Below are 16,251 nucleotides of genomic sequence, written 5' to 3' on the forward strand. Positions count from 1 at the left end.
GTTTCTTTACTTTTTTGATACTGTGCCTTACTATATAATTGAGTTTGACCTGAAATTTGTAATGTAGCCTATGCCTTGGAACTTGCAACCCTCCCAATTCTACTAGGATTACTAGCACATGCCATTCACAGACTAAAGTAATTTCTATTACCTAAAAATCTCTATGAACATTTAACACTTGTCATTGGATTGCAAATTATTATCTTATAAGACCTTGGGATACTATTGTAAGTTTAATGGCATTATTATATAATTTTAAAAGACAAGAATTTGCCTAGGGTTATATAAAGAGTGTTGTGTCACAGGGAGAATTTGATCTCAACACTGTTAAACACTGAAAAGATGATTAGTTCACGTGAACATTGATCCTGAAGAGGCTCTTGGTATGGTTCTCAAAGCATGGTTGAGTTTCCATAGGAACAGAATGCACTATAGAACAGTGATCTTGCTTCCTCACGCTTCTTGTTTCTCCCCATTTGAAGTCTCTGCCATGTAGATGTCATCTTCCACATTGGGTAACTTAGCCTGAAGGTCTTCACATGACACTTGGTACTTCAAAACTACGTGCTCAATAAGTGTCTGTTCTTTATAGATTAGCCATAGTAAAGTATTTTTCAGTGACATCAAAATATACTACAACAATACAAATATCTGTGTGTGCACGGATGAAGGGCCTGAGACCATGTAATGTATTTGTCAGGCATCTTCAATAGACTCTCATTTCAAACTGAGTTCTACAGAAGAGCAGTTGCAGAGGCAGTAAAGCACATTGCCAGCAGTGAAGCCAATGATAGATGTGGTGGCACATGCCTGTAATTTCTCAGCAGTGAAGTGGTAGAGACAAGAGGGGTCCGCAGACCAAGGCCTGCCTGGGTTAAAAAGTCAGACCGTGTCTCAAAACCAAACAGACAAGCACAGGGCAACAGAAGAAACTGAGAAAACATGACCGTATTCTAATACAGACTTCATGCAGGTATTGTAGTTTAGAAATTGTACAGGATATTAATCAGTCATAGAATTGTCTATAAATATTTGTGATTACCTTATTTATTTTTCCTAGAAATAAACCTTGAGATATATTTGAGGCAAGAATTTTCTGGGGAGGGGTTCCAGGGCAGCTGGCAAGGAGATGACAAAGTGGGACAGACTAGGAGAGTGTTTCCACTGAGGGAAATCTGAAGCTTAATCCTGCAGGGGAGAGTTCTGGGAGAAAGTGTCCCTTGGTGGAATCCCAAGTGAAACCATTGGGACTGAAGTCTATAAATTTATTCACCAGTTCTTGTTAGTCACTGGCTAAGCAGTAGAGGGTTATTTTCAGGACTTCAATCCCCAAAATGTCTGTCCTGCCTTAAGTGAGCATTATGAATTTTGGCAGTAAGAGAGACTCTGAAGCAACAAAATGCAGATGTGGACAGATGAGAGTTAGATCAGAATTTGTTGAAATTGTGAGGACATGGACTTACTATGCGAGGCAGGTTCTTTAATTTTTTTTTTAAACTACCAATATATGTGGTAATCTGTATGCATTTGTGAGTGTTCACACATGTATGGATTAGGAATTGCAGATGAGAACAGCTATTTGAAGATTGTGAAATATAGGATTTACTGAAATTCAACAGTAGCAGTAGGTGATAGACAGCTTCTATGTGAATGTAGATAGTAAGGCAGTCTGTATTAAGAATTGTCGTTATAGTATAGAAAGTCTCCCTCTCTTTCACACAGACACACACACACACACACACACACACACACACACACACAGTATTACTATGTAGTCTAAACTTTTGTGATACACATTGTCTTCTGTCTTACTAAGTGTTTGGATTATAGGTATGTACTCCACACCTAATCAGAGAATCTGTAAGAATCTTCTTCAGGACTTACCTTATACCAAGCTAATAGATTAAAGACTGTCATGACTGTCCTGGAAATCATCATGTAGACCAACTTGACCTCAAACTCACAGAGATATGTCTGCCTCCCCTCCCTAGTACTGGGATTAAAGGTGTGTGTCACCATGCCTGCCTGACTGAGAGATTTTAGTAAGTCAAACCAACCTGTGGTATAGTGAATGATAGGTACTGAAGATGAACCTGTCCTAGGACCTGGATAATTAATAATTTCCTACCTGGCAGTAATTCTCTACATTAACAGAGATTGCTCAGGAAAAATTTTTGAGTTGAGAAGATAGTGATCTGTGTCCTTGGTGAGTAATGAGGTCTGTTGAGTATCTTCTGGTATTTCCAAGTTCTCATGTCCTAGAACGAGAATTTGTATATATGGATAGTGGAGAAGAAAGACAAGTTATTAGGAAAGAAAGAATTCCCAAGAAAGGAAATGGGTCAGAATTGGGAGAAAGATCAGAGGCTCAGTAGACCCAAGCAAAGAGGGTAATAACATTTTATGGGTCATTTGCTTAGTGCTGGCTTTTCTCTTGCTTGCTCTGTTCCACGAATGTTGGCTTGGACAGGGAGGTTTCTAGACAATTTTTTTTATCTGCTAATTTTGACTTTCTTCTCTGCACTATTCTGTTGCTAGCTATGAGCTGGCCCAGTGTAATAAGGTGGGTCCTTATAAGTGCTATAAAGAAGCTAGAGAGTGATGGCATAGAGCTGACCTTGCAGGCAGCAGGATGGCCATGAGGCAAGGGGTGTGGACAGGACACTGGAAGGGCATTGCCCAGGGTCCTTCTCTAGCTCCTTAACAAAGACCTCAACAGAATCAGTTTTCACTTACCTCTACATTGTAACATAATATATCTGTGTTGTTTTAAACAACTCTCTTTGTGCAATTCATTCTAGTAACAGGAAATATTGTGTTTCCCAATCAAACACAAAGATATAAATGCTTCTCTCCTCAAGTGAAAACAGTATAAAGAACTGTAGTTTTAAAATTATTGCAAGACTTTAATTTTCTGTATATATTCCTGTAGTGATAAATAATACTATGTTCCATGCAGGGATTTAGAATGTAAGTAAGAAACAGTGGGTTGGAATTCTTCCTAGTTACTCTCAATTATATTTCAGATTGTTTTACATTTTTCTTAGTTTTAAGTTCACCATCAGGAACATGATGGGGGCAATGTTTCTTGTAGAAGTTTGTTGTACTAATTTGCATAATTCATATGAAAATACATTGCAGATGACAGAGCAGTGCATGCAATCTCATTTATCTCTTAGACAATGATAGCTGCAGAAATCATCCCTAAAGTCAAATATCCAAAAGATAGAAACTAAGCTATGTAATCCTGTTTGAGTAGTTATCAATCAGACTAGCTGCATGTATTTACAGTGTGCAAGCCATCACACTTTATGTAGAAATGAATGCAGTGACTTTTTTACTTTGTAGGAATCAGAAGATTGAATCCTAGCTTTGCTTACAAATGTTGATAAAATCATGATGTGTGTTTTCGTCTCTTCTTTGAATCTGTCTGAAAATGAGCAAAGACTCCTTTGGGCCACAGAAGAGAATCAACAGTCTCTGATGAAAGGGTCACCCTAGATTCCAGTGACCAAAAGAGTTGCCTGCTGACAACTTTGTAGCAATACTCCAGGCTGCCACAGAGTCATGGCTGAGGAATCCACACAGCTAATGAATTCCATAAGGTGTTTCTCTCTTCTTAAGCCCGAGGCATGCAGCATTGCTGTTCATTGTTTTATAGCATAGACTCTAGCTCATTCTTGACACCCGCTGCCATTTCCTGTCTCTCCCCAAAATAAGCCCTAAACAGAACAACAACAATACGCAATTATTTAACTACACTTGCTATTTCATTTCAAACAGCATCGCCACCACTGAGCTGGTAGGCATGTCACTGCTGCAACCCAGAAGTATTTCACTGAGGAGAGGCTAGAAGTACAAGAGGCAGGTATGGGTGAGTGTAGTGAAGCTTCACTTTAAGGATTTCAGTTCATTGCTGGCAGGTGGGTATGGGTGAGTGTAGTGAAGCTTCACTTTAAGGATTTCAGTTCATTGCTGGCAGGTCTAACAAACGGTTTTAGACCTGTTTCCACGAGATGTTTATTTCCATCAGTAAAGTATAAATGAACAGTTATTGAACAAAGGTGTCGTACATTGTACTTTTGTCTTTAAAATAATAGTAAGACGTTGTTGTTGTCATGTTATAAGAAGGAAAGAGATTTCTCATGGTGACCTGCCTTTCTGACAAGGGGCATGGCTGATGCCTTTGGAAGTTAAGTTCTTATGTCTCTGTGTCCTTTATTTTATTTTATTTTATTTTATTTTTTTGTCTGTCAAGTTCCAATTCTTTGAGCAAATGAGGATTTCTGAGTTAAGTGTAAGAAGAATTCTTCCTAGTCAGAGAAAATGTACACATTCCTATCTTAAGTCGACATTTTTATTAGAGGAAGGTGTCACCTTTGCATTCCAGTTGAAGGGACTGTAGAGTCAGGGGAAATTTCCTTTTCATGATGTATAGACAGACTCGTTGCATTTCACTCTTTCATGTCTAAACAGGATTCATCTCCTCTAGAGCAATCGAGTGCAAGAGAAAGATCCTGCTCTGTCATAGTCTGATTTATGGAAAGAGGCCCACATGTGTGGGTACAGCTGGAGCTGTGAAGAAGCCACATCCCCCACATGCAGAGGATTCCTTTTCAGGCTTCTGTTTTTCATATCCATTATGCCCGGTGTTTCCTGGCATGTTACAGGAGACTAGGCATCCTTTCTGACATTTTCCACTTGTTTAGTTCTTTATAATTTAAAATCTTCACTATTAATAACTGTGTAGTAGAAGGTTATTCCTAGTACCTAGAGTAAAGAAGTAACCATCTTAGAAAAACTATAGGTTAAGAATTTAAATAAAATTTAATAGAAAATTTTAATCACATTACTAATATTTTAGTAGTGATTTTATATTATACTTTATATATTTTATAAAACAGATATGTGTGAATTTTAATATTTATCCATTTGTTTGGTTTTCTTTTGTGACATATCCCAAATATAGAAGAAAAGGGCAAAGACCCAAAATCTTCATGTTAACTGAATTCCTTACACTGTAAGGAATTATTACATATATATATCACATACACGCACACACACATATGTATATAAATATGGAGTAAACATACACACATAAATTCATATGCATATACACACACATACACACATATATGATGACATAAAATCTAACCAGCATGCATATCTAAATCCATACATGTCACACACCCATGCAAAATCAATTATGCATTCACATACCCAGATTCATAAAGGAATATTTAGAACAGTTTTGTTCATATATATCTATATCTAATCTATCTCTCTCTCTCTCTATATATATATATACATATATATATATTTCTATATCAACATGTTTCTATATATATTTCTTAAAGAAAAAGACACGACAGTTAAAACTGTAGACTGCTGAACAATTCTGTATACATCTTGTCCCCAACTTCTGCCTTCACCATCTTTGCCAGTATCTTAAGTCTGAAGTTTGCATTTCAAGGATGCACTTATAATCTTACCACACATGTGAAGATCCTCCATCTTTCTGAATTTTCTCATGTCACACACATATTTTTCTTCAATATGGTATAACTGAGTGAATGAGAGAGTGTGTATGTGTGTGTGTATGTGTGTGTGTGTGTGTGTGTGTGTGTGTGTGTGTGCGCATGCACGTGCATTGGAGGGGTGGTTAATGATTTATGTTAAAACCCAAACACTATTGATTTGTCTGAATATATAGAAATCAGTTGGACAATTCATGATTAAATTTTCTTTGGTAAATATTCAGGTTGATTCAAACATTTTGCCTATTCAATTATTGCTATAGTGAACATTTTTATGTTTCCATATGAAGCAGAATAGGAATTCTTTATATGCTAAGAATTTGCAAATTATGTATTGAAATATCTTATTTTCTGTCAATTTTTAAAAAGAATCATTATAAATATTTTCAAATTTATTTTATGAAAATATAGTTTCATTACCTTAAGATTTTTACTATTCATTTTATATATAGTTACCTATATATAGTTTTAATCTTACATTTAAAGAAATGTAATTAAATGTATTTTAATTCTGAGTTAATCTCATTAGAATATCTGCCTACTTGGATTCTATTAAAAATAACAGGTTATCTGTGAGCCTACATTTCACTATATTATCTTATTGCCATGATTAATAGCCTTGCTATGTAAACATTTCCATTACTTTCCTAATTTTTCAACTAAGCTCTAATTTGTTTCCCATCTTCTAGTGTTAAAATAAATATCTTACATTTTTCCATTTTAAACTTCTTCCAGATTTGAAACACTAATACTTTCATTGTAAAACTATGGTTTTTATTCTTTCTCCTTCTTCCTTCCTTTTTTTATTTCTATAAACATTTTCCTCTTTAACCCATGATGAATTTTGTAAACATTTATAAAGGTTTATTTTTATTTAATTGGTTGGTTTTATTATTTCTTTCAAGCAGTTCTTCCTTAACTATCTGTGCTGTAATTGTGCTGTGGTCAAATTAATTGCTCCACAAAATACTGACTATATGAAATAGCTTGAGATATTTCAGAGCCTGCTGGGAGAATCTGAAAAGATGTACTTTTTGGCCTGCATGCACAATTCCAATGAGAAGGAACTTTTTAAAGCTGTGTTGAACCTTATCTATACTGCAATCCTAGAGGCTTGCTCCCCATAAATGTTATATACATACAACTCCTTTTCTGTACTGAGGCAATGATATTAGGTTTGTATTGAAAAGGCTTCTTAGTATATAGTGTACTGACTGCAATATTGTGTATTATACGTTAGGTCCTACATTTTTTTCTTTATGGTATTATAGTGTTACAATAGCCTTAATTGTTATTTTATATACAGTTTATTTTTTAATCAACTATATATTTCAAAGTGAATGTAATTTTGTTTTATATATGATTCTTTACATTAGCATTTATTTTAGAGCAGACCCTGAATACCATTGTCTTCAATGTGTGATAAATCCATTTTGTTACAATTGCTGATATGCTAGAGTATTAAAAGGACATTCTTCCTCAAGCTTGAGTTCAGTACTTAGAACAAAGTATGTACCTGCCTTCATTTTGACTTTTAAATGAGGATTAGTTTAATTTATTTAGTATTTTTTCTTTTTGTTCTTTGTTTGTTTATTTTTTTCTTCTATTTAACAATTTAGAAATCAAGGTCACCTGTCTGTGTTTGGTGAGATTGGTTAGTAAGTAAAAATGCTTACTGTCCAAGCTTGGCGACATGACTAAATTCAGGTACCCATGTAAAGACGTGGGCTTGGTGGATGGGTTGATGACCATCCATCCTCTATGATATTCTTGGCCATCAAGGTGATTGGTTACATTTTGGTACATTTTATTCTTCTCTATTTGATATCGCTAATATACCCCCTGACTCCTAAATACCCTTAGTCTTTAATGTGATCATAGAACTTAAATTATCACATGATAGTTTTACATTATAAGTATTTTATTTAAGGGTAAAATGACCATCTTTATACATGATGGTCTTTCTCAGCTTACTTAACTTACATAGTTTCATTCTTTCTTTACTTTATATACTTTCATTAATTATAGTCTGCTTTCTCCAACATAAAATACCTTCTGTTTTGTAAAATGCCTTTAGCTCCTATTCATTTGTCTTTTTGTTTGGTTTTATACCATATACCCCTTCAAAGTTTGCTTATTGTCCATGTCGCCTTGATTTGCCATTTATTTTGGTGATTATCCTTTACTTCCTTCATTACTCATGACCTATTTATAAAATACAGAAAAAATTTCTCTCACCTTAAGAGAAATTTTACAGATGTCATCATATGATTATGATGTCTGTGGTGTGGGATTGATACAGACCTTGTTTAAATAGTCTTTATAAAGTCTAAAATATTTTGGAGTTTTGATATATGGACTAAATATTACCTGTACCTATTTAAAATGGCTTTGCCAATCTCAACAATATTTAATACTTTAAAATATATATTAATCTTTTATTTAATATATTGATTTGTAGTTACATTACAGTCTTTAGAAAAATATTAGTCTAGGTCTAGACAGATGGCTCAGCATTACAGAGCATCACTGATCCCACACAAGACCTGGAGTCAGTTCCCAGAAACTAGTTCCAGGGAATCGGATGCCCTATTCTGACCTCTGTAGATACCTGCACATTTGTTGTGATCCACATAGGCATACAAAAAAGGAGTCTTAAAATACTTGTCTAAGTTCAAAACTTATCAAGGCAAATACTGCTTGGCACAAGGTACTTCCTTCTAAAAGCTGTTTAATGAAACGCACCTGGAGTATCGTGAGTGTGTTGTATTTAAGGCATCTAATCTTTGCTCTGACACTGGGTTTGCAATCACATGCTTCATAGGTTTGAATGAAGACTGATTGTGGTATTTCTTTAAAAATAGTGTATTCATGTTTAGCTTATGCATCTCTACCATTATCCTCCTGCTCTTAATTATTTGAGAAACACTGACATCAGCACATAGATAAAAATAAGTCTAATTATTCATTTTTATTCAAAGCCCTACTATGAAGGGGAACGTTTTCAGCTTGAAGCTTCAATTTGCATCTATCTTGATTTGTCCCAGAGTGCACCTCATTTCCCTGTGCTTCTGTTTTTGATGCTTATATAAACCACACTGCTAAACCTTATGCATGATATAACAGGCTACGATCCCATGATATATTTCCATGATGTCAAAGCTTGAATTATGTAAATGGGTACACTAAGCAGAAACCTGCTCCTTGTTCGATATGCGCTGTCACACAGCATGATGCATAGGCAAGTGAGGTTATCTGTCTCCCTATCTGCATTTCCATAAAGTGCATATCCCTATAGCATCTAAGCACTCAAGCAGTAAGTACATTTCTGCATCTGGTTAATAAGCCCAGCAAACAAGGGTTTATCAACATCTGGCATCTGCTTTCCTTTTGTGGATTTCCATGAATAACTAATGCATGGTGACCTTTGATAATTTCTGTGATTGCTTAGAATTTCAATGGCGGTTCATGTTATTTCTCTGGTACTGGGAATTTTAATATGACAACCAACTTCCTTGTGTTTACTTAACTTACACTGAAATTCATAGGATTAATCACCCAAATGCTATTAAGCTTTCAGACCTTTCCCATATGTTGAAACTAACTGGTTCAACTTTTCAAAAGATAACGAACCCAAGTAAGGTTATAAGAATAATGATAAATAGAGTTACATTTTTAAAAGTATTTGGTAAGGGATGGCGAGATGGCTCAGCGGGTAAGAGGACTGACTGTTCTTCTGAAGGTCCTAAGTTCAAATCCCAGCAACCACATGGTGGCTCACAACCATCTGTAATGAGATCTGATGCCCTCTTCTGGTGTGTCTGAAGACAGCTGTAGTAAATTACGCCTATCAGGGTGGAGTGAGTGGGGCCGGCAGAGGTCCTGAGATCAACAGCAGCCACACACATGATGGCTCACGGCCATCTGTACAGCTACAGTGTACTCATACACATAAAATAAAATAAAAATAAATCTTTAAAAAAAAAAAGAACGTGAATCTAAAAGTATTTGGTAAAGAGTTTTTCTTCTGATTAAGGTATTGATACTGTTTCAGTACAGAAAGCTAACAAAAGCTACGTAGACATAGTCATGGAACTTTACTGTCTCTAGAACTTAGTAGGAACCCTCATTTCCCCCTCCTCCTCCTTTGTCTTTCCTCAACCTCCCCCTCCTTTCCCTTCTGTCTGTCCATGCCACCTTTGCTTGGGTTTCCCCAAGGGTAAGCATTCTTAGCCTAGCATGGATTAATGTTCCCTCCTTTGGACAAAGTATAGGGAGAGAATGGGGATCATAGGAGAACCAAAGGAAGCAGAAGATATTTTTGTGCACTCTGTTTGTCACATTAATAGAAATGGTGGGGAGAAGTCCAACTCACTAATAAATAAAAATTCACCGGCTAGATAATTCCCTTGCCACCTCACCCAGAGTACTTGATGCCTATGTTTTGTTACTCTCAGCTCTGCCTCTACATTACATCCTCAGAATCTCCTAGATTATAGAGTATGGCATCTCAGGATAGTGTTTCCTCCACTGCACCAAAGTTCCATCTTTGTATGCCGGCTCTAATTGTATAAATGGAGTGATTGAAAACATGTCGTCTCCAGGCCAACATAATAAGTGCATGCACAATGACATCACGTCTTCTGTTTGTTTTCCACCGTGCATGTGTATCTACATTGCCATTAATAACATTATGCAGCCAGACTTCTGGCTGTTTTTCTCCCCTTGTCTTGAAATACAGGAATTGCAATTGCAATTGAACACCATTTTGTGCTTATCAAGTGCGTAGGGCACACCCAGGCGGGCCATTAAACAGTTTTAAGAATACCTCATACGTTTGAGTTATAAATTTGTCTTTCCAGTAAATTTCCCCTGAATCCTTGATAAACAAGGGTATTCAGGTTGTGTACAAATTTTTTGGAATATAGTTAACATGTTTGTCCCTGGAACTAGATCTAATATTTCCACAGACTGGTTGCAGAGCCCACAAAACAAAAACAAAAACAAAAAACAAAAAAACAGACAAAAACAACAAGAACACAAAGGTTTTTGGCAGTTTTGAGCTGTAAAGATTCATGTCACATGGAATGCTTGCCCAGCAGATTGCTAAGGACTCCTAAGTCACAGTTACAAGAGGTGGAGCAGGATTTGTATATTCTAAACAGCATGTGCTTGATTTTGTGTTCATTTTCATCAAAGCTTTTAGAGTCTGTTACAGTGAAGTTGGTAGCAATGGCTTTATGCAGGCAAGTAATTTGGTAACTGGGTGACTCATAACAGAAATGATAAGATGTCTTCAGGATTCAAGAAGCAGTAGCATTCAGATTTGCAGGAGGATGAGTGACTGGTGTATGTATGACTCAGGACCTTTTATCACTGTCTTAGGCTGCACTTTGTTTCATCACGTGGATAGTAGAATCTGGCTATCAGAAGTGTGCACTCAGACAGATGTTATCCAGGGGTGCACTGTGGTAGAGATTATAAAGTTATAAAACGTCATTTTAGAATTCTACAAAAAGTACAAGATAATGTGAAGAGTTCAGGGTCTAGAGGAAAAACATCATGAGAGAGTTTGTGTTTTTTTCTCTACAACTTCGTAAGTTACTCAGAACGCCTGTAAACTTCTGGTGCACCTTACAGAGTCAGATGTTCTCCAGCTTGAAGTGCATGAAAGTAACTATGTGTGAATACATTGCCCTAATGCTGGTCAAGGACAATAAAAATATTAACATCTCTAAAGATGAAAAACAGGTTTGCAAGGCTGGGCTACAGCTGCTGACAGCTCAGCTGCTAAACACTGTACCATGTCCTGAGGCCCTGACAGGGCACTCTTACTGAACTTTGCTTTAGGAGTCTATTCTATTGCCTCACAGTTAGAATTCCGAAAAGAATGGAGTCTTTTATTCTTTTTTTTTTTCATTTAGAGAAGAATGTTTTTATATTATAAGAAAACGATAATTGCATGATTTAGAAGAAAATAAGGTATCTTCCTTCTTACAGTGTGAGCCTTCTGCCCAGGCTTCTCCAGATGTTCCGAGCAGTCTGTACACTCTGATGTGAACTTCACTTTGTCAAAGGTCCCATTAACAATAAATTGGGTTTATGGAGTGGAATAAACAAAACAAACCAAAATGTGACTGACTTTGTTATTTTTGCTTTGATTTTTGGTACTGGTCATTAAACCCAGAACATTGCACATGCTAATAAGCCAGCCACAATTGCCTTTGTAAAAATAATTTCATGACCAGTGACTCCAAAGTCAATCAGTAGGTTTTCAGGAATGAGAGTGAAATATGAATTCCACTCAAACATCCTCAACACAAAGAGATATTTCATCCTCAGAATGAGAGGTTTACTGCATTGAAATTTTATTAATACTGTTGTACATGGAAAGTTTAGAGTCAGGTAGTGAATTACAGAATGTATTACTATGGCTCTTGAAGTATACAGTAACAGGCTAGAGTTATAGTCTAGTCGTAGAATGTGCTTAGTATGACACAAAGCCACGAGTTCAGTTGTGAGCACCAACAGCAAATCAATCACACAGCTGAACCAAATCAAGGATAGTGGCAATGCTTCAGTTTATAATTTCATACCTGTGCCTGTTTTCTGTTTTTACAATAGTGACTGGATCTTTTGAAAATCAACACTTTGATACATTTGTGTGAACTTAATTATAAATAAAATTAAGTGTAGGATGGAGATTTGAGACCATAAGTTAAATGGTGTTTATTCCACATTTACCTTATTGGGGAAAATTATGAAGAATTTAGAAAGGTATTATTATTATTTTTATTATTATTATTATTATTTTATTATTATTATCTCAAACCTTTATTCTGGGATTTCTTTGTTATTGGATATTTTCTTTATTTACATTTCAAATGTTATCCCTTTTCCTGGTACACCCCACCTCCCTGTAAACTCCCAATCCCATCCCTCTTTCCCCTGCTCTAGGAGGGTATTTTCCCACCCACTGACCCACTCCTGCCTCCCTGCCCTCACATTCCCTACACTGAGGCATTGAGACTTCACAAGACAAAGGACCTCTTCTCCCATTGATGCCCAACAAGGCCATCTTTTGCTATATATGCAACTGGAGCCATGGGTTCCTCTGTGTATACTCTTTGGTTGGTGATTTAGTCCCTGGGAGCTCTTGGTGATCTGGTGGTCCATATTGTTGTTCTTCCTGTGGGGTTGCAAACTCCTTCAGCTCCTCCAGTCTTTTCTTTAACTCCTCCATTGAGGACCCTGTGCTCAGTCCAATGGTTGGCTGCAAGCATCCACTGCTGTATTTGTCAGGCTCTATCAGAGCCTCTCAGGAGACAGCCATATCAGGTTCCTGTCAACATGCACTTCTTGGCATCCACAATAGTGTCTGCATTTGGTGACTGTATATGGGATGAATCCCCAAGTGGGGCAGTCTCTGGATGGCCTTTTCTTCAGTCTCTGCTCCACATTTTATCTCCGTATTTCCTCCTTTGAGTATTTTGTATTTCTTTAGGTTGTAGAAGAAATGTTTTAAAATCAATAAATAGCATATGTACATTAAATGCCTTTATATATCCATCATTCATATGCATAAAATAGGCAAACAGCTTTGATTGTCACTGGAGAGATTTAAGCCAGCCAGTTATTTACTCTCTCTCTCTCTCTCTCTCTCTCTATATATATATATATATATATATACATATATATATATATATATATATACATATATATATATGTGTGTGTATATATATATGTAGCAGATATGTTCATGGGTATCTATTTATAAAAGCATTATTATATATAATATAATGCACATACCTTTTACATATGTATGTAATTAAAATAGATTTTGTTTTTATGAATATTATAAAACTTAAGTTTTTAGATGCTATATACATTTTTTTTTTCAAGAGCTGAGGACCAAACCCAGGGCCTTGCACTTGCTAGGCAAGCGCTCTACCACTGAGCTAAATCCCCAACCCCTATATATAATTTATATATAACAGTGACATAATTGTACATGAAGTATCCTATCTTAAATCTCTTGTCATTACAAGACTTTTAATTAGTTAGCCATAATTTATGATTCTATTCTACAACATTTATTGGATATCAATTCTTATTACCTTGCAGCCACATACTTTATGAGAGATTTTCTTGTCTCACATATTTTGACTGCTCTACATTATCAACATGAAAAAGATACTGTGAAAACAATCTTTAAGTTTTTGCTCTGTGCTCGTCACGGTGAGGAGAACGGCATCCCCAGGAAAAGAACATGATGGAGTAGCCAGAAGAAGAGGGACAACATCTGGAATGGAAATAAATAAGATAATTCACTTTAAAAAAAATCACCCGTGGTGCTCAGCAGAGCTGCCCTGCCCGCTTTTGGATGTTTCCTTCCATCTTGTCATGCTCCTAGCTTTCCTGGGCCGCTCCTCTTTGGTTGAGTATATCTGTGTCTCACTCTTCCTGTTCCATTAAGCCAGCATTCCCTGAGCCCCGCTTTTGAGCCTGATTCACCTCAGTTGCTGTTATGGTAGTTCAGAGTGCCCCTGTCTCAAATTGAGAGATGTTGTACACCTGTTGTCTTCAGAACCTGGCTCAGTCATAGCCAAGTAATTATTTCTTGATATAAACTTAATATTTGGCCTTTCATATATCACTTCGGCAGATCTTAAAAAGATTTGAACTGAGTCGGAAGAGAGTTGATGTTCATAATTTTGCAATTTACAGATTATTCCTAAGGAAATGGGAGATGGTAGTGCTTTGCCATTCTGGGTCCCACGTGTTTCAGTTGTCAGAATGGCCCAAAAGAATTTTTTTTTTGTGATGAAGCACATTTAAACATGATAATGCTGAGCTTTAAAATGATTATTAATAACTATTTGAAGGTTAATTTAGGAAGGATCAAATAATTAGCATTTGAACTAAGTTTAATGTAATTTCATACTCTTTGTATTCCTCATAAGTTATACACATGGGTACCATTTAGAAAGAAGCGGAAAAGAAAGAAGTGGAAAAGTAAAAGCCAAGACACTCCAAAGCATGAGTAGTTATCGTTTGCTTTTCCTTCTTTTAGGTAGATCTTGGTTTTAGATTGTTTTCTTACTAATGAACAATCCATTCAGCCACACTCAAAACATCAGGCAAAACATTAGAGCATCAGGCGAAGGTCACACTTTATCTTTTTGTTTTTTTATTAGCCACAACATAATGTATCGTAGACTGTATAGAACACCATGTACTCTATTAGCTTTAAATTAGGAGCCAAGGGTCTGAGGTATCACATTCACAGGATATTTCAGTAGCCGCTGGCAGTTTCCCAATGGCTTTAGTACTCCAGATAAACACAGCAGATAAATCAAGCCCCAAAGTGGACCCTCCAGCCCAGATTTCTCCAGCTTTAATGTGCCTGTACAATCTCCCAATACAATCTGCATCACTGCTGATTACCCAGATGCCTCTGCCTTGGGCACTGAAGTGATTTACATAAGCTAAGTCATTATTCTAACAATTAAATCATTCAGCATTAGTGCAAGCGGTTTTTTTTTTTCCTTGCTACAATAGTAGGCTTTAAAGTCAATTGAACACAGCTCTCCATATGTTATATAATGCTACTAGAAAACAGTGGTTTAGGGAAAAGGCAAGCAGGAAACCAGAGTTCTTAGACAGAAAACAAGTATGGGCATTCAGCTGACGGAGAGGACAGAAAGACTATAGAGAAGACATTGGATGATGGCATTGCAAATTTAGAATGTAAGGGATGATTTAGCTTGGTGTCCCTTTTTCATTATTAGTTTTTCCTTTTTAATTCTTTAGTTTTAAACAATTCTTTTCTGCCTCACCAATTAATAACTTTAATCAGAAATGCAGCAAGCATTTGTTGCATAGTTGTTATTCCCCCTTGATTGATGAGTTACTCCTTTCAACCAATGAGTGTCAATTCAGATCCAGCCACACAAAAAGAACTGCTCAGTATGCAATGAAGATAAATATCTGAACTCATGATGAAGAGGATTTACCTATGCCTAGATAGTTTTTACTTTGTCGTGGTTCTTTATGTTATTCCTAAAGTTCTCCATTTATAAATCTAAAGAATAATTATTTGTTTTATTAGGCAAGGCATGTTTTTATCCATTAGGAGTTTTTCTTTTTCTTTTCTTTTTCCAACATTCTGAAACAATCTTAAACTTATGCTTTGGGCATGTTCCCAAACTGACTTAAGGCTTCTGTGACAAAACTCCTGAACAACCCAGTGCAGAATCAAGAGGATACATTTTGCTTTCCGACTCTATGTGAAGTGAGCTTGAGGCTGGCTTCTTGGGAAACTAGTCTTGCTGTAGCAAGCTGGAAAAAAAAGGACAGAGTGCCAGAAACATATGGAGCCTGCAGAGTCACCACTTAAATGGTCTGTGATTTGTTTTATATTGTGACATTATGGGTGGCATTGTGCTTTCTTTCTTTCCTTTTTTCTTCTATCATCTATCTATTATCTATCATCTATCTGTCTATCTCTCTCTCCCTATCTATCTATCTATCTATCTATCTATCTATCTATCTATCTATCTATCTATCTATCTATCTACCTACCTACCTACCTACCTACCTACCTACCTACCTATCTATCTATCTATCTATCTATCTATGTTTGTTTTTAGATTTCTGGAGATGAGACTCAGAGTCTTATGCTCAGCCTGTAGGACACACATTAACCTCGTGG

General features: G+C 36.3%; 1 protein-coding gene across 1 annotated transcript in view; it reads left to right on the top strand.

Moving 5' to 3' along the window:
* Vegfc (vascular endothelial growth factor C) overlaps positions 1-16,251 on the top strand; it is a 94,671-nt gene that overhangs the window by 30,800 nt on the left and 47,620 nt on the right. The gene's annotated exons all lie outside the window — the stretch shown is intronic.

The sequence above is a fragment of the Mastomys coucha genome, unplaced genomic scaffold (assembly GCF_008632895.1).
Source record: "Mastomys coucha isolate ucsf_1 unplaced genomic scaffold, UCSF_Mcou_1 pScaffold22, whole genome shotgun sequence".
Lineage (NCBI taxonomy): Eukaryota > Metazoa > Chordata > Mammalia > Rodentia > Muridae > Mastomys > Mastomys coucha.